The sequence below is a fragment of the Schistocerca americana genome, chromosome 3 (genome assembly GCF_021461395.2).
Source record: "Schistocerca americana isolate TAMUIC-IGC-003095 chromosome 3, iqSchAmer2.1, whole genome shotgun sequence".
Classification (NCBI taxonomy): Eukaryota; Metazoa; Arthropoda; class Insecta; order Orthoptera; family Acrididae; genus Schistocerca; species Schistocerca americana.
Genome location: NC_060121.1, coordinates 163,258,199 through 163,280,225, shown reverse-complemented (window position 1 = coordinate 163,280,225; position 22,027 = coordinate 163,258,199). Strand labels below are relative to the sequence as shown.

Sequence of the window (22,027 nt, the reverse complement as noted above, 5' to 3'; positions counted from 1 at the left end):
ATACGAGGCTGCGTGGGTTACAGAAAATGGGTTGTGGTGCATCGGAAACAAGCCAGTGGAACGCCAGAAGAAGTTACAACCTGTGACTGTAGCCACGTTAGTCTCGCATAGAGAAGTCGGCATGGAGCCTATAGGAATCGGTCGCGACACAATGTCTGCGTTGCATAGTCAATGTGAATGTGTGACGTTTATAGTAAATGTGTTGTGGTGTATCGAGAATAATCTACTGCACCGGCAGGGAAGTTACATGCCGTGACCGCAACCACGTTATTCCATCATAGAGAAGATGGCATGGTACCTGTAGTATTAAATGGCGACGCAATTTCTGTGCTGCATTGTCAATGTGACTGGCCGGTTTTCTATAAATGGGTTGTGGTGTATGGGAAACAAGCCACTCCAACCCCAGGAGATGTTACATCAAGTGACTGTTGCCAAGTTAGTTTCTCGGAGAGAGGTCGGCATGGAGCCTATAGGATTCATTCGAACCCAATTTCGGTGTTGCATCGTCAATGTGAGGGTGCGAGGGTTACAGTAAATGGGTTGTGGTGCAACAGAAACTACCTACTGCACACGCCGTGGCTGTAGCCACGTTAGTCTCTCATTGAGAAATCATCATGGAGCCTGTATTATAAAATGGCGACGCATTTACTGTGTTGAATCGTTAATGTGATGGTGGGAGGTTTTCAGCAAGTGGGTCGTGGTGCATCGCCAACTAGGTACTGGACCCCCAGGAGAGATTACATGCCGTGAGCGTAACCACGTTAATCTCTCATAGAAAACTCCGCATTGAGCCTGTAGTAATAAATTGCGACTCAGATTCTGTGTTGCATCTGTAACGTGAGTGGGAGGTTTACACAAAATGGGTTGGTGGGCGTCGGAAACAAGCTACTGGACACCCGGAAGAGGTTACATGCCTTGACCGTAGCCACGTTCGTCTCTCGAAGAGAGGTAGGCATGGAGCCTATAGTATACAGTCGTGATGCATTTTCTGTGTTGCATACTTAATTTGAGGCTGCGTGGGGTACATAAAATGGGTTGTGGTGCGTCGCAAACAAGCGACTGGACCCCCACAAGAAGTTACATCCTTTGACCGTAGAAACGTTAGTCTCTCTGAGAGAAGTCGGCATGTAGCCAATTGGATTAAGTCGCGAGGCAATTTCTGTGTACCATCGTCAATGTGAATCTGGAAGGGTTACAGTAAATGGGTTGTGGTGCATCGGAAACAAGCTACTGGATCTCCAGGGCCATTTAGGTGAGGTGACGGTAGCCTCATTAGCTTCTGGGAGGTAGGTCGGAATGGAGCTTGTAGTATTCAATCGTGACGCAATTTCTCCATTGCATTGTCAATGTGAGGCTGAGATAAATAGAGTAAAAGAGTTGTGGTGCATCGGTAACCAGCTACTGGACCACCAGGAGAGATTACATGCCGTGACTGTAGCCATGTTAGTACCTCGGAGAGAGGTGAGCATGGAGCCTATAGTTTTCATTCATGTGGCAATTTCTGTGTTGCATCGTCAAACTGACGCTGCGAGGGTTAGAGAGAATGGGATGTGGACCATCAGAAACAAGCTATTGGACCCCCAGGAGTAGTTACATGCCATGACCGTAGCCACATTAGTCTCTTGGAGAGAGGCTGGCATGCAGAATGTAGCATTAATCCACGACGCCATTTCTGTGTTGCAACTTTAACGTAAGGCTGCGGCGGTTAGAGTATATGGGTTGTGGTGCATCAGACACAAGCTACTGGACCTCCAGGAGAGATTACATGCCGTGACTGTAGCTTCGTTAGTTTCTCATAGATAAGTTGGCATGGAGCCTGTGTTATTAAATCGCGACGCAATTACTGTGTTGGATCGTTAATGTGAGGGTGGGACTTTTACAGTGAATGGGTTGTGGTGCATCGCAAACAAGCTGCTAGACCACCAGGAGACGTTACATGCGGTGACCGTAGCCACGTTAGTCTCTCGGAGAGAAATCGCCGTAGTCCCAATAGTGTTCAATCGCAACGCAATTTCTTTGTTGCGTCGTCAATGTGAGGGTGCAAGCGTTAGCGTAAATGGGTTCTGATCGTAGCCACGTTAGTTGCTCATAGAGAAGTCGGCATAGAGCCTGTGGTGTTGAGTCGCGAGAGAATTTCTGGGTTGCGTCGTCAATGCGAGTATTCGAGCATTAGAGTAAATGAGGTGTGGTGTATTGAGAACAAACTGTTGGACTCGGAGGAGATGCTCAATGCGGTGACCATAGCGACGAAATGTTCTCATAGAGAAGTCGGCATAAAACCTGAAAACCTGTAGTGTTGAATCGCGACGCTATTTCTGTTTTGCATAGTCAACACGAGTATTCAGGCACTACAGTAAAGGAGTTGTGGTGCATCAGAAACAAACTGCTAGACTCCAAGGAGAAGTTCCATGTGGTGACCGTAGCCACGATAGTTTGTCAGAGAGGAGTAGGTATGGAGCCTTAAGTGTTGAATCTCAAGCTATTTCTGTGTCGCATCGTCAATGCGAGGGTGTGGGGTTACAGTAATCGGGTTATGGTGCATCGCAAACAAGCTGCTAGACCACCAGGAGACGTTCCATGCGGTGACCGTAGCCACTTTAGTCCCTCTGAGAGAAGGCGACGTGGAACCTCTAGTATTCAATCGCGACGCAATTTCGGTGTCGTATCGCCTATGTAAGGTTTCTAGGGTTACGGCCCCCCAGCACAGTATCTATGTGGAGACCATAGCCACGTTAGTCTCTCGGATTGAAATCGGCATGCAGCCTGTGGTATTAAATAGCGACACAATTTCTGTTTCGCGTCATCAATGTTTAGGAGCGTGGATTACAGTAAACGGGTTGTGGCGCACCGGAAGCCGTTGAGTGGACTCCCAGGAGAAGTCCCATGCAGTGACCTCATTGTGAGGGTGCAAGGGTTACAGTAAGTCAGTTGCGGTGCACCGGAAACAAGCTGCTAGAGTACCAGAGAGGTTCCATGCAGTGACGATAGCCACATTACTTTCCCCTAGTGAAGTCGGCATGGAGCCAGTAGTATTGAATTGGGATGCAATTTCACTATTCCATCGTCAGACTGAGGGTGCGAGGGTTACAGTAAACGGGTTGTGATGCATTGGAAACAAGTTACTGGACTAACAGGAGAGGTTACATTAAGTCACCGTAGCCACATCTTTCTATCATAGAAAAGTCGGCATTTAGCCTGTAGTGCTGAATAGCGATGCAGTTTCTGTGTTGCGCGTCAATGTGAGGGTGCGAGTGCTACAGTAAATGGGTTGTGGTGCATCGGAAACAGGAAGCTAGAGTCCAAGGAGAGGGTCCATGTGGTAACAGCAGCCAAATTAGTCGCTCATAGTGTAGTCAGCATAGAGCCTGTAGTGTTGAACCGCAAAGTAATTTCTGTGTTGGATCATCAATGTGAGGTTGCGACGGTTATAGTAAATTGGTTGTAGTGCATCGAAAACAAGCTGCTGGACCGCATGAGAGGTTACATGCCGTGACGGTAGCTACGTATTTTATCTCGGAGAGAGGATAGTATGGAGCCTATAGTATTCAATCGTGACGCAGTTTCTGTGTTGCATCGTCAATCTGAGACTGCGAGGGTTAGAGGAAGTGGGTTGTGGAGCATCGCAAACAAGATACTGGCAACAAGCTGGAGGATGCCTAAGGGAGATTACATGCAATGACTGTAGCCATGTTACTCTCTAAGAGAGAAGTCGGAATGAAGCCAATAGTATTCAATCGCGACGCAATTTCTGTGTTGCATTGTCAATGTGAGGGTGTGAGGGTTACAGTAAATTAGTTGTGGTGCATCGGAAAAAAGCAACTGGACCCCACGAGAGGTTACATCCCGTGACCGTTGCCACGTTAGTCTACCGGAGATAAGTACGAAATTCCTGTGTTGAATCGTCAATGTGAGAGTTTACAGTATATGGGTCGTAGTGCATCAGAAATAAGCTACTGGTCCCTTAGGAGACGTGGCATACCGAGACCGTAGCCATGTAAGTCTCTCAGAGAGAAGTCGGCATTGAGACTATCATATTCAATCGCACCGTAATTTCTGTGTCCCATCGATAGTGAGAGGTTGCGACGCTTACAGTAAATTGGTTGTGGTGCATCGGAAACTAGCTACTAGATTCGCAGGAGAGATTCCATGCAGTGAGATTAGCCACGTTTGCCTCTGATAGAGATGTCGGAATGGATCCTGTAGTGTTAATTCGCGATACAATTTCTGTGTTGCATCGTCAAAGTGAGGGTGCGAGGGTTGCAAAAGATGGGTTGGTGCATCAGAAAAAGCTACTGGACTCCCAGGAGAGGTTCCATATGGTGACTGTATCCACGTTACTCTCTCATAGAGAAGTCAGCATGGAGCCTATAGTGTAGAATGGAGACGCTGTTTCTGTGCCACATTGTGAATGCGATGGTGTGGGGTACAACAAACGGGTTGTGGTGCATCGAAAACAAGCTGCTACACTTCCAGGAGATGTTCTACGCAGTGACCGTAACCACAACAGTCTCTCATAGAGAATTCGGCGTGGAGCCTGTAGTATTCAATCGAGACGCAATTACTGTGTTCCATCGTCAAAATGAGGGTGCAAGAGTTACAGTTAATGGGTTGTGGAGGATCAGAAACAAGCTGCTTGACTCCAAGATTGGTTCCATGCGGTGACCGTTGCACCGTTAGTTTCTCGGAGAGAAGTCGGCATATACCCTGTAGTATTTTATTGCGACACAATTTCTGTGTTGCATCGTTTATGTGAGGTTTCGATGGTTACAGTAAACCAGTTGTGGTGCATCGGAAACAACCTACTGGCCCGCAGCAGAGGATCCATATGGTGACCGTCGCCACATTAGTCTTGCAGTGTGAAGTCGGGATGGAGTGTGTGGTATTAAATCGCGTCACAATTTCTGTGTCGCATCAGTAATGTGAGGCTGCGACAAGAACAGTAAATGGGATATGGTGCATCAGAAACAAGTTACTGGACTTCGAGGAGAGGTTACGATTGGTGACCGTAACCACGTTAGTTCCTCATAGGGATATCGGCAAGGAGAGTGTCGTATTGATGCACGACGCAATTTCAGTGTAGCATCGTCAGTGTGAGTGTGCGAGGGTTATAGTAAATAGGTAATGGTGCATCGGAAACAAGGTAATGGACTCCCAGTAGAGGTTCGATGATCGTCCCCAGGTTAGTCTGTGATCGAGAAGTCGGCATACAGCCTGTAGTGTTGAAACCCGTTGCTATTTCTGTGTTGCATCTTCAATGCGAGGGTGCAAGATTTTCAGTAAATGGGTTGCGGTGCATGAGAAACTAGCTCCTAGACTCCAAGGAGACGTTACATTTACAGACTGTTGCAACGTTAGTCTCTCATACTAAAGTCGGCATGGAGCCTGCAGTGTTGGATCGCGACACAATTTCTGTGTGAGGGTGCGAGGGTTCCAGTAAACGAGTTGTGGTGCATCGGAATCTAGCTGCTACACTCTCAGGAGAGGTTCCATGTGGTGACTGTAGCCACTCTTGTTTCTCATAGAGAAGTCGGCATGGAGCCTTACTGTTGAATCGCGACGCTATTTCTGTGTTGCATTGTCTATGTTAGTTTTCTAAATTTACAGTAAATTGGTAGTGGTGCATCAGGAACAAGCTGCTTGACTCCAAGGAGAGGTTCCATGCGGTGACTGTAGCCACAGAAGTCTCTCATAGGGAAGTCAGCATTGAGCCAGTAGTATTCAATCGAGACGCAATTTCTGTGTTTCATGGTCATTGTGGGGGTACGAGGGTTACAGTAAATGGGTTGTGATGCATTGCAAACAAGCTGCTAGACTTCCAGCTGCGGTTCCATGCTGTGAATGTAGCGATGTTAGATTCTCACAGAGAAGTCGGCGTGGAGCTTGTAGTGTTGAATTGCGACGCGATTTCTGTGTTGCAATGTCTATGCGATGGTGCTAGGGTCACAGTAACGGGTTGTGGTGAATCGGAAACCAATTGCAAGACACCCAGGAGAGCTTTCATGCGGTTACAGTAGCTCCATTAGTTTATCATAGAGAAGTCAGCATTGAGGCTACAGTGTTGAATCACGACGACATTTCTGTGTTCCACCGTCTATGCGGGGGTGCTAATGTTACAGTAAACAGGCTGTGGAGGTTCGGAAACAAGATGCTGGACGCACGGAATTGGTTCCATATAGTGATCGTTGAAATTTAGTATCTCGGAGAGAAGACGGCATATATCCTGTAGTATTCAATCGCGACGTAATTTCTGGGTTTGAACCATCTACGTGAGGTTGCAATGGTTACAGCAAACCAGTTGTGGCCCCCCAGGCAGAGGATCCATGCGGTGACTGTAGCAACATTAGTCCCTCGGTTGAAGTCGGCATGGAGCCTGTGGTATTAAATCGAGACCCAATTTTGGTGTTGCATCTTGAATGTTAGGTTGCGAGGGTTACAGAGAATGGGTTGTGGTGCATCGGAAACATGCTAGTGGACTCCCAGGAGGGGTTCCATGTGGTGACTGCAGCAGTGTTAGAGTCTCATAGAAAAGTCGGCACTGAGCCTGTGGTGTTGAATCGCGAAGCAATTTCTGTGTAGCATCGTCAATGTGATGGTGCGAATGTTACAGTAAATGGGTTGGTGTGCATCAGAAACAAGCTGGTAAAGTTCCAGGAGAGATAACATGCTGTGACCGTAGCCACGTAACTTTCTCATAGTCAAGTCGGCATGGAGCCTGTCGTATTGAATCGCACCGCAATTTCTGTGTTGCATTGTCAATGTTAGTGTGCGAGAGTTACAGTAAATGGGTTGTGGTGTATCGGAAACCAGCTGCAAGACTCCCAGGAGAGATAACATGCTGTGACCATAGCTACGTTAGTTTCTCATAGAAAAGTCAGCATGGTGCCTGTGCTGTTGAATGGCGACGCAATTTCTGTGTTGCATTGTCTATGCGAGGGTTACAGTAAATGGGGTGCGGAACATCAGAAACAAGCTGCTGGACTCCTAGCATTGGTTCCATGATGTGACCGTTGAAACGTTAATCTCTCGGAGGAAAGTCGGTGGATACCCTGTTGTGTTCAATCCCGACAAAATTTCTGTGACGTATCGTCTATGTGAGGTGTCGAGGGTTACAGTAAACCAGTTGTGGTGCAATGGAAACAAGCTACTCGCTCCTCAGGAGAGGACCCGTACGGTGCTCATAGCCAGGTTAGTCTCTAGGGGAGAAGTCGGCAAGGAGCATATAGTTTTAAATCACGACACAATTTCTTTTTCGCATCGTCAGTGTGAGGCAGCGAGGGTTACAGTGAACGGGTTATGGCGCATCGGAAGCAACCGAATGGACTCCCGTTCCATGCAATGACCGTAGCCACGATAGTCTTTCAGAGAGAAATCCTCATGGAGCCTGTAGTATTCAATCGCGACGCAATTTCTGTGTCGCATAGTAAATGTGATAGTGCGAGTGTTACAATTAACAGGCTGTGTTGCATCTGAACCAGCTACTAGACTCCCAGGAGAGGTACCATGCAAGACAATAGCCATGTTACTTTCTCAGTTACTTTCGGTGTTGCATCTTCAATGTTAGGTTGTGAGGATTACAGTAAATGGATTGTGGTGCAGCGGAGACAAGCAGCCGGCCGCGGTGATCTAGCGGTTCTGGCGCTGCAGTCCGGAACCGCGGGACTGCTGCGGTCGCAGGTTCGAATCCTGCCTCGGGCATGGGTGTGTGTGATGTCCTTAGGTTAGTTAGGTTTAAGTAGTTCTAAGTTCTAGGGGACTTATGACCTAAGATGTTGAGTCCCATAGTGCTCAGAGCCATTTGAACCATTTTTTTGGAGACAAGCTACTGGACTACCAGGTGAGGTTACATGCAGTGACCATAGCCACGCTAGTTTCCCGGAGAAAAGTCGGCACGTGGTCTGTAATATTTAACCGTGACGTAACTTCTGGGTATCATCCTCAATGTGAGAGTGTGAGGGTTACAGTAAACAGGTTGTGGTGCATCGGAAAAAAGCTACCGGATATCCAGGAGAGGTCTGTATGGTGACCGTAGCCACGTTAGTCTCTCACAGAGAAATCTGCATGGTATCTGTAATTCTTCATCGTAACGCAATTTCGATGTTGCAACTTCAACATTAAATGATAATTAAATGGACACCCTAGCTGCCAACAGGCGTTGATGTACTTCATTGGGGACATGTTGAAAAAGTGTGCCCCGACCGGGACTCGAACCCGGGATCTCCTGCTTATATGGCAGACGCTCTATCCATCTGAGCCACCGCGGGCACAGAGGATAGTGCGTCTGCAGGGACTTATCCCTCGCACGCTCCCCGTGAGATCCACAATCCCAACATGTCCACTCCACTAGATTCGTAGTGCGCCTAATAGATGTTCGGGTCCCGGTCGGGGCACACATTTTCAACATGTCCCCAATGAAGTACATCAACGCCTGTTTGCAGGTAGGGTGTCCATTTAATTATCATTTCATTTCTAGCAAAGCTGCATGGTCATCCACGGTAACTGTTCTTTCGGGAACAGATACTAGCGTCATATACAACCTCAACATTACATTTCGAGGCTTACAGTAATCAGGTTGTGGTGCATCGGAAACAATCTACTGGAGTCACAGGAGAGGTTCCCTTAGGTGACCATAGTCACGTTAGCCTTTCGTAGAGAAGTCAGCATGGAGCCCATAGTATTCAGTCCTGATGCAATTCATGTTTGGCATGTGAGGGTGCGAGAGTTACAATAAACAGGTTGTGGTGCAACGGAAACAAGCTACTGGACTCTCAGCTGTGGTTACATGAAGTGACCATAGCCACGTTAGTCTCCCAGAGAGAAGTCGACGTGGAGCCTGTAGTATTCAATCGCAACGCAATTTCTGTGTTGAAACGTCAATGTGAGGGTGTGTGGGTTACAGGAAACGGGTTTTGGTGCATATAAAATGAGTTAGTGGACTCCCAGAAGAGGTTCCATGCGGTGACCACAGACACGTTAGTCCTTGGAAAATAGTCAGCATAGAGCCTGTAGTATTCAATGCAACGCAATTTCTGTGTTGCATCCTCAATATGAGGGATCAAAGGGTTTCAGTAAATGGGTTCTGGTGAATCAGAAACAATCTACTGGACTCCGAGGAGAGGTTCCATAAGGTGACCATAGACGCCTTACTCTCTCGGAGAGAAGTCGGCATGGAAACCATAGTAGTCAATTGCGGTGCAATGCCTGTGATGGATCGTCAATGTGAGGTAAGTGGGATACAGTACATGGGTTGCGCGGCGTCGGAAACAATCTACTGGACTTCCAGAAGAGGTTCCATGCAGCGACCGTAGTCACATTTGACTCTCAGAGAGAAGTCGTCATGGAGCCTGCAGTATTCAGTCACGATGCAATTTCTATGTCGTATCATCAAAGTGAGGGTGCAAGGGCTACACTAAAAGCGTTGTGGTGCATCAGAAACAAGCTAATGGACTCCCAAGACACATTCCATGTGGTTACCCAATAGACGTTAGTCTCTCGGATTGAACTCAGCATTGAGCCTGTAGTATTCAATCGCTACGCAACTTCCGTGTTGCATCTTCATGGTAGTGATGCTGCGGAAACAAGCTACTGGACTCCCAGGAGTGGTTCCATTCAGTGACCATAGCCTCGTTAGTCTCTCGGAGAGAAGTGTACTTGGAGCCTGTATTATTCTATCGCGACGCCACTTCTGTGTTGCATCGTTAATATGGTGGTGCGATGGTTACAGTAAACGTGTTGTGGTGCATTGGAAACAAACTACTGGACTACCAGCAAAGGTTCCATTCGGTGACCGTAACCGCATTAGTGCCTCAGAGGAGTCAGTTAGGAGCCTGTTCTATTATATCGCGACGCTATTTCTGTGTTGCATCGTCAATGTGCGGGTGCAAGGGTTACATCAAACGGGTTGTTGTGTAACACAGGAATTGCGTCGTGATTGGATTCTGCAAGCTCCATGCTGATTTCTCTCCGAGAGACTAATGTGGCTATGGTCACCGCATGGAAACTCTCCTGAAAGTCCAGTAGCATGTTTCCAATTCACCACAACCCATTTACTGTGCCACACGCACCCTCCATAGACCATGCGACACAAAAACTACTTTACAGTCACCTGTTTATACCGTTTTGCGGCAAAATAAATGCTACTTTGCAAAATGTGGACAGCAGTGTGTGTTTGGTTTAAATGGAAGAGTAAAGATATGGTGTAATGTCAGGACCTCCGGCTATATCTTTCAGCACTACATCTACATCTACATTTATACTCCGCAAGCCAACCAATGGTGTGTGGCGGAGGGCACTTTACGTGCCACTGTCATTACCTCCCTTTCCTGTTCCAGTCGCGTATGGTTCGCGGGAAGAACGACTGCCGGAAAGCCTCCGTGCGCGCTCGAATCTCTCTAATTTTACATTCGTGACCTCTTTGGGAGGTATAAGTAGGGGGAAACAATATATTCGATACCTCATCCAGAAACGCACCCTCTCGAAACCTGGACAGCAAGCTACACCGCGATACAGAGCGCCTCTCTTGCAGAGTCTGCCACTTGAGTGTTTGCTAAACATCTCCGTAACGGTATCATGCTTACCAAATAACCCTGTGACGAAACACGCCGCTGTTCTTTGGATCTTCTCTATCTCCTCTGTCAACGCGACCTGGTACAGATCCCACACTGATGAGGAATACTCAAGTATAGGTCGAACGAGTGTTTTGTAAGCCACCTCCTTTGTTGATGGACTACATTTTCTAAGGACTCTCCCAATGGATCTCAACCTGGTACCCGCCTTACCAACAATCAATTTTTTATGATCATTCCACTTCAAATCGCTCTGCACGCATACTCCCAGATATTTTACAGAAGTAACTGCTACCAATGTTTGTTCCGCTATCGTATAATCATACAGTAAACGATGCTTCTTTCTATGTATTCATAATACATTACATTTGTCTATGTTAAGTGTCAGTTGCCACTCCCTGCACCAAGTGGCTATCCGCTGCAGATCTTCCTGCATTTCGCTGCAATTTTCTAATGCTGCAACTTCTCTGTATACTACAGCATCATCCGCGAAAAGCCGCATGGAACTTCCGACACTATCTAATAGGTCATTTATATACATTGTGAAAAGAAATGGTCCCATAACACTCCCCTGTGGTACGCCAGAGGTCACTTTAACGTCTGTAGACGTCTCGCCATTGAGAACAACATGCTGTGTTCTGTTTGATAAAAACTCTTCAATCCAGCCACACAGTTGGTCGGATATTCTGTAGTCTCTTACTTTGTTTATCAGGCGACAGTGCGGAACTGTATCGAACGCCTTCCGGAAGTCAAGGAAAATGGAATCTATCTGGGAGCCTGTATCTAATATTTTCTGGGTCTCATGAACAAATAAAACGAGTTGGGTCTCACACGATCGCTGTTTCCGGAATCCATGTTGATTCCTACAGAGTAGGTTCTGGGTTTCCGGAAATGACATGATACGCGAGCAAAAAACATGTTCTAAAATTCTACAACAGATCGATGTCAGAGATATAGGCCTACAGTTTTGCGCATCTGCTCGACGACCCTTCTTGAAGACTGGGACTACCTGTGCTCTTTTTCCAATCATTTGGAACCTTCCGTTCCTCTAGAGACTTGCTGTACACGGCTGTTAGAAGGGGACAAGGCACACTTTTTGTTATCACAGGTATTTTCCTTATTGACAATTTAGTAATATTTGAAATATGTGGCAAAGATCTTTTTGTGTTTATTTATGGTCAACAATGTGTATTTTAAACTACTTGCATCGTTAGTTCAATTGGAGTTATATTCATTATTTTCCATTGTTATAAAATTTTGTGTACTCGAAATAGGACACTGGGACTTGGTGTTATCATTTCAGTTATTTGTATTGCTGCATGTTCGAATATGAAACTCTGCTACTGCTGATGTATTTTCTTTTTAGAATGCGGTAATTTTACCAGATTTCGTCCCTGAGGTAGGTAACGACCCCTCTAGGATTTGAAGATACTTTGAAATTTACAGCGTATTATGTAAGTATATTTATGAATATTTTACCCATTAGTACATAATACACATTCCCTTTTATGTAGTTTGTGCTAATGTATTATTCTTTCATTCTTTCATTTCACTTTATTTTATTAAATTTTATTTCATTTCATTTTATATAGATTATAATGGCCTTCAGACGAGATAGATATCTCACTAACGAAGAAATAGAAGAAATAATAAACAGTGACGCATTCTATAATGCGGTGTCAGATGTTCAGGACCATATTGATATCACTGTATATCCTCCTGAAGTAGACTGTATGACTGACGAAGAAGAAGGTCCAGACGATGTTACTGGAACCGTGGAAGTCTCAGATGTGCCAGGGGCTATTGAATTACATTATGTTGCATCAGAGAATAACGAAGAAACTGTATGTAAAACTTCACTGCCAAGTACACCCCAAGTTTCCAGAAGTAAATCGAAGAAGACACGTCTTATTGATGGGAAAAGCAATTGGAAAAAGACACCTCCAGTTTATACAAAGCTGTCTCAAACTAGTGAGCATGACAGCAGCAAAAAGAGAAAGGAATTGAAGAAACAACTTTCTTCCATGACTCCGAAGGAGATGTTTGAAGAACTGATGAACGAAAACATATACGAGTTCATAGTGAAAGAAACTGTGAGATATGCAGTAAATATGAAGAATATTCAGGATTTTATCCTCACAGTTGAAGAAGTGAAGGTCTTTGTCAGATTTCTTATTTTTGCTGGCTACCATAACCTCCCTGCTGAGAAGCTATACTGTTCTGAATATGAAGATGTTGGCATACCAATTATAAAGACAGCTATATCAAGGAATAAATATCAGAAGTTGAAAACATTGCTTCATTTTCAAGATAATGACTTAGACAATGAAAACAAACACGATCGCAGATTCAAAATTAGACCTCTCTTGAAAATACACGATCGCAGATTCAAAATTAGACCTCTCTTGAAAATGATAAATGAATCTTTTCAAAAATTTGGAATATTTGAGGAAAATTTGTCAATTGATGAAATAATAGTCAAATACTATGGACGAAGTGGGCTGAAACAGTTTATTTGAGGCAAGCGTATTAGATTTGGCTATAAGTTGTGGTCTCTTTGCGGAGCAAGTGGCTACTGTTTCAAATTTGATTTATACTGTGGAAAGGATCCAGAAGATACTGCAAGGGATGACCTACTATTGGGATGATGAGTAGTCCTAAACATACTGGACTGCATTGAAAAACCTGAGAATCATTGTGTGTACTTTGACAACTTCTTCACTAGTAGAGATCTTCTGATTCATCTGAGAACTTTGGGTTTTTGAACAACTGGGACTGTCAGAGAGAATCGAGTTGGTGACTGTCCACTACTGAGCAGCAACGAACTGAAAAAGACAGTTCGAGGAAACTATGACTACCAGTTCGACAGGAACGGTGAAGTCTTATTTGTTCGATGGCACGACAACAGGTGCGTTACAATTGGTACAAATTTTTTGGGAGCAGCTACGCGATACAGCAGAGAAGCAAGTAAGAAGACGCAAGTGCAACAACCTGCCGTTTTGAAGTCGTATAGCGCATACATGGGAGGTGTTGACCACCATGACTGGTTATTTGGAAAATATGCGACGGTAATTAGAGGGAAAAAATGGTACTGAGTCCCATTTACACGTATACTGGAAATGGCCCTCGTAAATGCCTGGCTCTTCTACAGACTAGTACATGAGAAAAATGCACTGGATTTACTGAATTTCAGACGTGCTGTTACAGTTACATACATGAAATTGGACACTGGAAGACCAAATATTGGGCGTCCATTGGAATACCCATCAAATCAGTTGAGAGTGATTCCAGACATCAGGTTTGATGGAATTCGTCATATGATTGACAAAAGAAGCACGCAGAGAAGATGTGTAAGAGCTAAATGCAACGAGAAACCAAAAACATATTGTGTTAAATGCCGTGTAACACTGTGTGTGAAGTGTTTTGTACCATTTCACAAGAAATAAATAGTTAAGACTTGAATACAGTTTAGTATGCTATACGATGCTATTAGATCCCAGCGTCCTATTTTGAGGACGGCCATTATATCAGCATGTATAAATATTCTTCGGCTATTTTTGTGCTTACTGTTGGTTGGTTGGTTGGTTTTGGAGAAAGAGACCAAACAGCGAGGTCATCGGTCTCATCGGATTAGGGAAGGAAGTCGGCCGTGCCCTTTCAGAGGAACCACCCCGGCATTTGCCTGGAGCGATTTAGGGAAATCACGGAAAACCTAAATCAGGATGGCCGGACGCGAGATTGAACCGTCGTCCTCCCGAAGTACTTACTGTGGTTCGTACACCACGTACATTATAATTAAGGAATAAAAAATTCAATTTAAAAAAAAATAACTTGGGACTTAATGGGTTAATGATGTTGCAGCCATTTGACTGCAACAATTTTTATTTTATTGTTATATGGGTGCAAATTTCGCTGTATTTCATACCAGTCTGATATCTTTTGACACATAAATAAGTTACTGTACTTGAAAATGGCCTATGGCAGAACTCTGGATCGTATAACAAAAACATGAAAATTATTACCTTCAAACGGCGGTAACATCATTAAAAAAATTACCATGACTATGGTTCCAGCCAAAATAAAAATTACAGACAATCAGATTTTCAACATTAATAAGGTAAAGCCAATTGCACAAATATCACGTGTAAAATATCGTATATGTACGCCACCTCTATTTTTCGTGCGGGAGAATGGAAACCCCGAGATCATCATCTGATTGGTCATCTCTCCTCATGACCACATGGTCTTCAGTATCTTCGTTGCTGCTGTCCTCATCGTCTGATAAAGAAATTACAATATTATGAACAGATTCCTCTCTTACACCTTCTTCAATGTTTGACCTTGTAATCTCTTTCCACACGTGGTTCACGACGTTCTTCCAATTTTCTGGCGTTATTCGTGTGACAGCCTCATTTACCGGCCTCTTTCTGCCTCGCAACGTAAGGGTTTTGTTTCGTTCAGCAACATCTGCTTTTATTTGCGCACAGATGAGTTCAATTACGTTGTAATGCCAGTGTAACTGTGGAAGACGTGTAACCTTGTGGCCATGGTTCTCTACTAATGTATCAATCACATAATGCGTCTTCTGTGGCTTGTATCGTTTCATTAATTCCAGAAGTTCCGCTTTCCGCATATTCTGCTCAAAGCCTATTTCATTCTCTTTCAACCAGCTGACTATTTCGTCTCTCCTTGCAGCAGCCGTCGGTGCCTCATTTAACTGTACGGAATGGTATGGTACATTGTCCATTACAAAAGCACTACCAGAACTCGCGTTTGGTAGCAAACGAGTAACGAACCAGTCTCTGAATGTATCTGCGTTCATCTCCTCGTGGTAGTCGACAGTTTTTTTTTACTGACATCATCATAGTACCGGGCGCAAAACCGTTCATAGGGCCAGCATCAACTATAATTAGTCACCCTCCCTTACCAGTTGGCACACTAAATAGTTCCGTGGTGCATGTCGTCTGTCCATGCAACGGAATGTGCACGACACACGTTGACCCATGCTTTGTCAATCCATATTACATTTTCCAGATTCATTGCTAGCACCTCGCACAGGAAACGACATATCCATGCTACAATGTCTTCATGTTCCATTAATACCTTTCGTCCGAAGAACTTTTTCCAAAACAATGGAGAGACTTGTCGTTCTGCCTGTGAACAAACCATTGTCCGACAGTGATGCCATCACCTTTTTAAGTGTCAGACGCTCCTTCCTGCTGTAGTGTGCGTATATCTGTTGCATGATAGCACTGTCGTCAAAGTTTTCTGTTTCAGTCACATGACATGATCTCTTCCTTGACTTTCCAGGCATCAGAATAACAGGACTCGCAGCTGAATCGGCAGCCTCTTTATCATTTATGACTCTCTTCATTGTCGCCGTAGACATGTTCAACCACTTTACTCACTGAAATCAAAGGCCCACCATTGTCCCTTTCCCTTTCAAAATAAACACACAATCTGTATATAAATTCGCATGCTTGAGATTTCACTGTAGCTCCTTTCACAAAATCCCTCTTCTCTGCACTCAGGCAGCCATTTTCCACTTATACACACTATTCCACTTATACACACAGCAAGAAACTCACAGAATTAGCGGAATGCACACGTATACACGCAAACCTGAATGTAGCATGTGTCGCAACTGACTGAAAGCAGTGGTCGCCCAGCACTATGGCAACACTGTGGCGTTGCCACAGTAACGTAAACAAAATCTCATGATCTGATTGGGCATCGTGGATGCACGAAGCACATGCACCAAGGCCACATCAGCTGCCAGAGCTCTTCTCTCGCCATATGGCGTATAGTTGTTTTCCATGACTTATTTCCCTCTCCATTCTACCACGTCTCAGTTGGTCAACTAAGCCATTATCTGGTAGTATGCCTTCTTTTTTGTTTTTGAGCACATTATCTTCTACGTAACAAGTATATGTTCTTTGTGGCCATGTCCTCATAATAACGGCAAAATTTGTTTTGTACGTTTACTCATCATCAGTGATTCGCCCTGTAACAGTCTGTCCTCTATTGCGGCTTCAAAACTGCATTATACACATTTGGGTGAGATACTAAACCCTGACTGGAAGAGTTGTTATTTATTGTTATCTATCTATGCACCAATAGCGCAATGTTCACTGGAATACACTCTCTGAAATTCTGAAGATAGCAGAGATAAAATATATGGAGCAAAAGGCTATTTACAACTTATACAGAAACCAGACTGCAGTTTTAGGAGTCAAAGGATATGAAAGGAAAGCAATAGTTGAGAAGGTAGTGGAAGGTGGAAGGAACTGATACATGGATGATAGCAGTCCAGACAAAACGGAACAGAAATTTTCGGAACGTGGTGCTTACAGAATAGTACTGGCTTTGAAAGGCTAGGTCAAGTAACTAATGAAGAGACAGCGTATCTAAATGGCAAAAAAAAAGAAATTATTATGAAACTTGACTAAAAGGAGGGATCCTTTGATGGGACCGTATCCTGAGGCACTGTAAGGAAGATAGGGGGGAGGGGAGGGTCTAAAAATGTGGACAGAGACCATGGCTCGAATGCAGTAATCAGGTTCAAATGGATGTGGGTTGCAGTAGTTATGAAGTAGAGATGGAGAGGATAGATAGCACAGGACAGACCAGTTTGGAGGGCTACATCAAACCAGACTTCGGACTGAAGACCACAACAACAACAACATCTGTACACCGCTCTGTAACACCTCGAGTAAGCATTTCAACTGTTCAGTGGTCTGTGTATATCAATTTAAACTTTCGTTTTCCGGCACATGTTGCGTTCGATACGCAGCAATCGTTGAAGTGTATGAACATTTTCTTAGTTGTGCCTTTTCGGTTTATAATATTATGGATATAGCTTTGCTCCATAAACAATATTCAGAAGTGTGTGACCAGTCTTGTCATGGTCCGCGCGGCTCTCCCCGTCGGAGGTTCGAGTCCTCCCTCGGGCATGGGTATGTGTGTGTGTGTGTGTGTGTGTGTGTGTGTGTGTTTTGTCCTTAGCGTAAGTTAGTTTAAGCTAGATTAAGTAGTTTGTAAGCTTAGGGATCGATGGCATCAGCAGTTTGGCCCCATAAGATCTTACCGCAAAATTTCAGAAGTGTGTGGGGACATCGATTGGTGCTTTTTCGCTCTGCGGTGCAGTTTCTCTGATGGAATTAAGTGTATGGCTTTCTACCGCACTTTTCACGTGTCACAACAAAATTTTCCGCGAACAGGGCAATCAATATCCACTACAGTCCGATCCGGGAACGATGGCGGTTTGCGCAGGTCGACAGAGGACGGCTATTGCGTTGTTACCGGTTCCAAAGGACGGTTGCGGTACGCCTATACACGTGCTTTGCGCAAGTTATGTCTCTCGCTTGCTTGTGTAGAATCTATCGCTAGCCACCACAATCAGCCACGACAACACGCAACAAATGAATAAAAATTCACTAAATGACTCGCAACGGTCGTGTATAACGCTGGCATAGCATACAACTTTCGCAGTAGAGCGCTCTGAACGCTGTTGAACGCTCATTGGCTGTCGGAGAACATGTGACGTAGGTGCACAGAACAAGCCGAAACTCGACCACCATTGTTCGTTAACTCCAACTACGATTTTAGACCTATATCTTAGGATTTAATTTCTAGGTTTTTATATGGGATTTCTAACTTGCTCGATACACTCTAAGGAAAAAAAAAGGGACGCATCACAAAGAAATTATCTGAATGGAACGGAGATCGGTGATATGATATACATGTACAGACAACAAATCATTATAATTTCAGAAAAAATGAATGATTTATTCAAGAGAAAGAGCATCAAAAATTGAGGAAGTCAATAACGCGTTGTTCCACCTGTAGCCCTTATGCAAGCAGTTATTCTGCTTGGAACTGCTCGATATGTACATCAAATCTAGCCAGTTCCGTCCCCTTCGGATAATTTCTTCGTACTGCGTCGTTGTTATTTGATTTGGAGTGGGAGTGACATGAAGCAAGTACCGTAATTTTTAGAGGCATTGTAGTCTTTGCAAGGAATTTATATCTATTTGTGAATATTTTTGTACTCTTCCTCTCACTGCTCTTAGACCTGCTTCCCAATATTTAAGGTGGAGACATTTTTAAGGTGTTTATGAGTACAATACCTGTGTTGTTGTTGTTGTTGTTGTTGTTGTGGTCTTCAGTCCAGTGTCTGGTCTGATGCAGCTCTCCATGCTACTCTATCCTGTGCAAGCTCCTTCATCTCCCAATATCTACTGCAACCTACATCCTTCTGAATCTGTTTAGTGCATCCATCTCTTGGTCTCCCTCTACGATTTTTACCCTCCACGCTGCCGTCCAGTACTAAATTGGTGATCCTTTGCTGCCACAGGACATGTCCTACCAACCGATCCCTTCTTCTGGTCAAGTTGTGCCACAAAATTCTCTTCTCCCCAATTCTATTCAATACCTCCTCATTAGTTAATGCTTTTATTTTATCAGTCAGCTCTAGCCATTCGGTAGTGTTATGTCGTGATCAAGACTATCATAAAAATGGCTCTGAGCACTATGGGACATAACTGCTGAGGTCATCAGTCCCCTAGAACTTAGAACTACTTAAACCTAACTAACCTAAGGACATCACACACATCCATGCCCGAGGCAGGATTCGAACCTGCGAACGTAGCGGTCGCGCGGTTCCAGACTGTAGCGCCAAGACTCTCATACATAGGTCTCGACTTGCGAGCGTTTATTTCTTCGTTGGATGAATTTGAGTAAGTACTGACTAGCAAAGGACTTGGAAGAGCAGTGGAACGGAATGGACAGTGTCTTGAAAGGAAGATATAAGATGAACATCAACAAAAGCAAAACGAGGATAATGGAATGTAGTCGAATTAAGTCGGGTGATACTGAGGGAATTAAATTAGGAAATGAGACACTTAAAGTAGTAAAGGAGGTTTGCTATTTGGGGAGCAAAATAACCGATGATGGTCGAAGTAGAGAGGATATAAAATGTAGACTGGCAATGGCAAGGAAAGCGTTTCTGAAGAAGAGAAATTTGCTAATATCGAGTATAGATTTAAGTGTTAGGAAGTCGTTTCTGAAAGTATTTGTATGGAGTATAGCCATGTTTGGAAGTGAAACGTGGACGATAAATAGTTTGGACAAGAAGAGAATAGCAGCGTCCGAAATGTGGTACTACAGAAGAATGCTGAAGATTAGATGGGTAGATCACATAACTAATGAGGAGGTATTGAATAGAATTGGGGAGAAGAGGAGTTTGTGGCACAACTTGACAAGAAGAACGGACCAGTTGGTAGGACATGTTCTGAGGCATCAGGGGATTACAAGTTTAGCATTGGAGGGCAGCGTGGAGGGTAAAAATCGTAGAGGGAGACCAAGAGATGAATACACTAAGCAGATTCAGAAGGATGTAGGTTGCAGTAAGTACTGGGAGATGAAGAAGCTTGCACAGGATAGAGTAGCGTGGAGAGCTGCATCAAACCAGTCTCAGGACTGAAGACCACATCAACAACTGACTAGCTATCGTATTTTACTTATATCATTGTCTTTGACGATTATGATATTCAAGTAGTCAGTATACGCTAGTTTTTCGCCTCGAAACGTGATTCCTTTGACTTCTTTAATTATTGTTAAAAACTATGATTAGATGACACATGTGTAGGGGATTACTGACACTGGTCAGGGCTGTCTGACGGATCTGTTTATCGAGTTTGTTCCACTCAGCTATCCGCCAATCGTACCTCACGAATCACTGCTCGCATGAGGTAGCAGAATTCCTAATGTATTCAAGTCTTTGCCCCTTCTTTGTGCTAGTGATGGTGGTCCCGGCGGAGGTTCGAGTCCTCCCTCGGGCACGGGTATGTGTGTTCGTCCTTATGATAATTTAGGTTAAGTAGTGTGTAAGCTTAGGGACTGATGACCTTAGCAGTTAAGTCCCATAAGATTTCACACACATTTGAACATTTTTGCGAGTGATGGCGGTCGACGTGGTCAAATGTCCTGTGTAAGTTCTATGAATAGTAGTAGAGGCGTTATTTGTGTTGTGTTGGAGACTCCAGTCACCAAACAAAATACATGGCTCAGTTACAGTATTGTGACCACCGCCTGTGTTCGACATCAATGTGCAGTATTCACTCACAGATGGCAAGTGGTAGCACTAGCAGTGGAGGATATGTAAAAGCTGCTGGAGTTGTCATTGTCATAATGTGGAAACACAGTAATTTATCCGACGTCCAAAAGGGACTGATCATAGGCTTTTGGGACAAGGGTCGAATCATTTGCGAAGTGATTAAGTTTGTAAACAGTTCACGAGGCGCCGTGGTTAAAGTATACCGTGGATGGCAAAACGGTGCTATCCAAATCTGTTACCAAGGCAACTGTGGTGAACCATGGGCCATAGTTGATAAGGGTGAATGACGGGTGTAGAGATGTGTAGGGCAAATAGACGTGCCAGTATTGAGCACTTGACAGCCCCTATATAAATCAAGGAGCTACCAACAGCGTCTCCTCAACGCCCGTTCAGTGAACATTGCTACGTATGGGCCTCCGTAACAGGTGACTGATTCATGCACCCATGCTGACTGCTGTTCATCACCGCCTAAGGTTAGAATTTTCAGTCCAGTACCGCAACTGGACATCCACTGAATTGCGGCAGATGGCCTTTTCAGATGAATCACGTTTCATGCACCGTCGGACAGATGGCCATTGGCATGTACAGGATCTAACGTCTGAAAGCAAACACCTTGCAACAATCGTCGGAAGGGTCCAGGCTGGGCTGGACAAGGTGGCCGAGCGGTTCTAGGCGTTCCAGTACAGAACCGAGATATTGCTACGGTCGCAGGTTCGAATCCTGCCTCGGGCATGGATGTGGTGATGTCCTTAGGTTAGTTAGGTTTCAGTAGTTCTAAGTTCTAGCGGACTGATAACCACAGATATTAAGTCCCATAGTGCTCAGAGCCATTTGAACCATTTTTGGTCCGGGCTGGAGGTCATTCCCTGTGTAATCTCGTCATTCTTGAAGGCACAATGGATCAACACAAGAATGCAACTACCCCTGGGGTCTTGATATCCTGGCTACTGGCATTGGTATTTAATTGACGTCTGAGCTGGTCCCACACAGATCTGAGGATCTTGCTAGCCGGGAGTACCTCGGCACCACTCACACAATTCTGAGAGGCACATTCCGTGTGTGTACCTCCATTAACGTGTTGAGAGAGAGATGGAGATGTCGTGTGGCTAGGGCCTCCCGTCGGGTAGACCGTTCGCCTGGTGCAGGTCTTTCGATTTGACGCCACTTCGGCGACCTGCGCGTCGATGGGGATGAAATGATGATGATTAGGACAACACAACACCCAGTCCCTAAGCGGAGAAAATTTCCGACCCAGCCGGGAATCGAACCCGGGCCCTTAGGATTGACAGTCTGTCACGCTGACCACTCAGCTACCGGGGCGGACATTATCGTGTTAACAAATGGTACG

General features: G+C 44.7%; 1 non-coding gene across 1 annotated transcript; it reads right to left on the bottom strand.

The window, feature by feature from the left end:
- Nucleotides 1–8,187: 8,187 nt before the first annotated feature.
- Trnai-uau lies at nt 8,188–8,262 on the bottom strand. The gene has a single exon. It is a non-coding gene; the product is annotated as a tRNA-Ile (tRNA).
- Nucleotides 8,263–22,027: the final 13,765 nt, after the last annotated feature.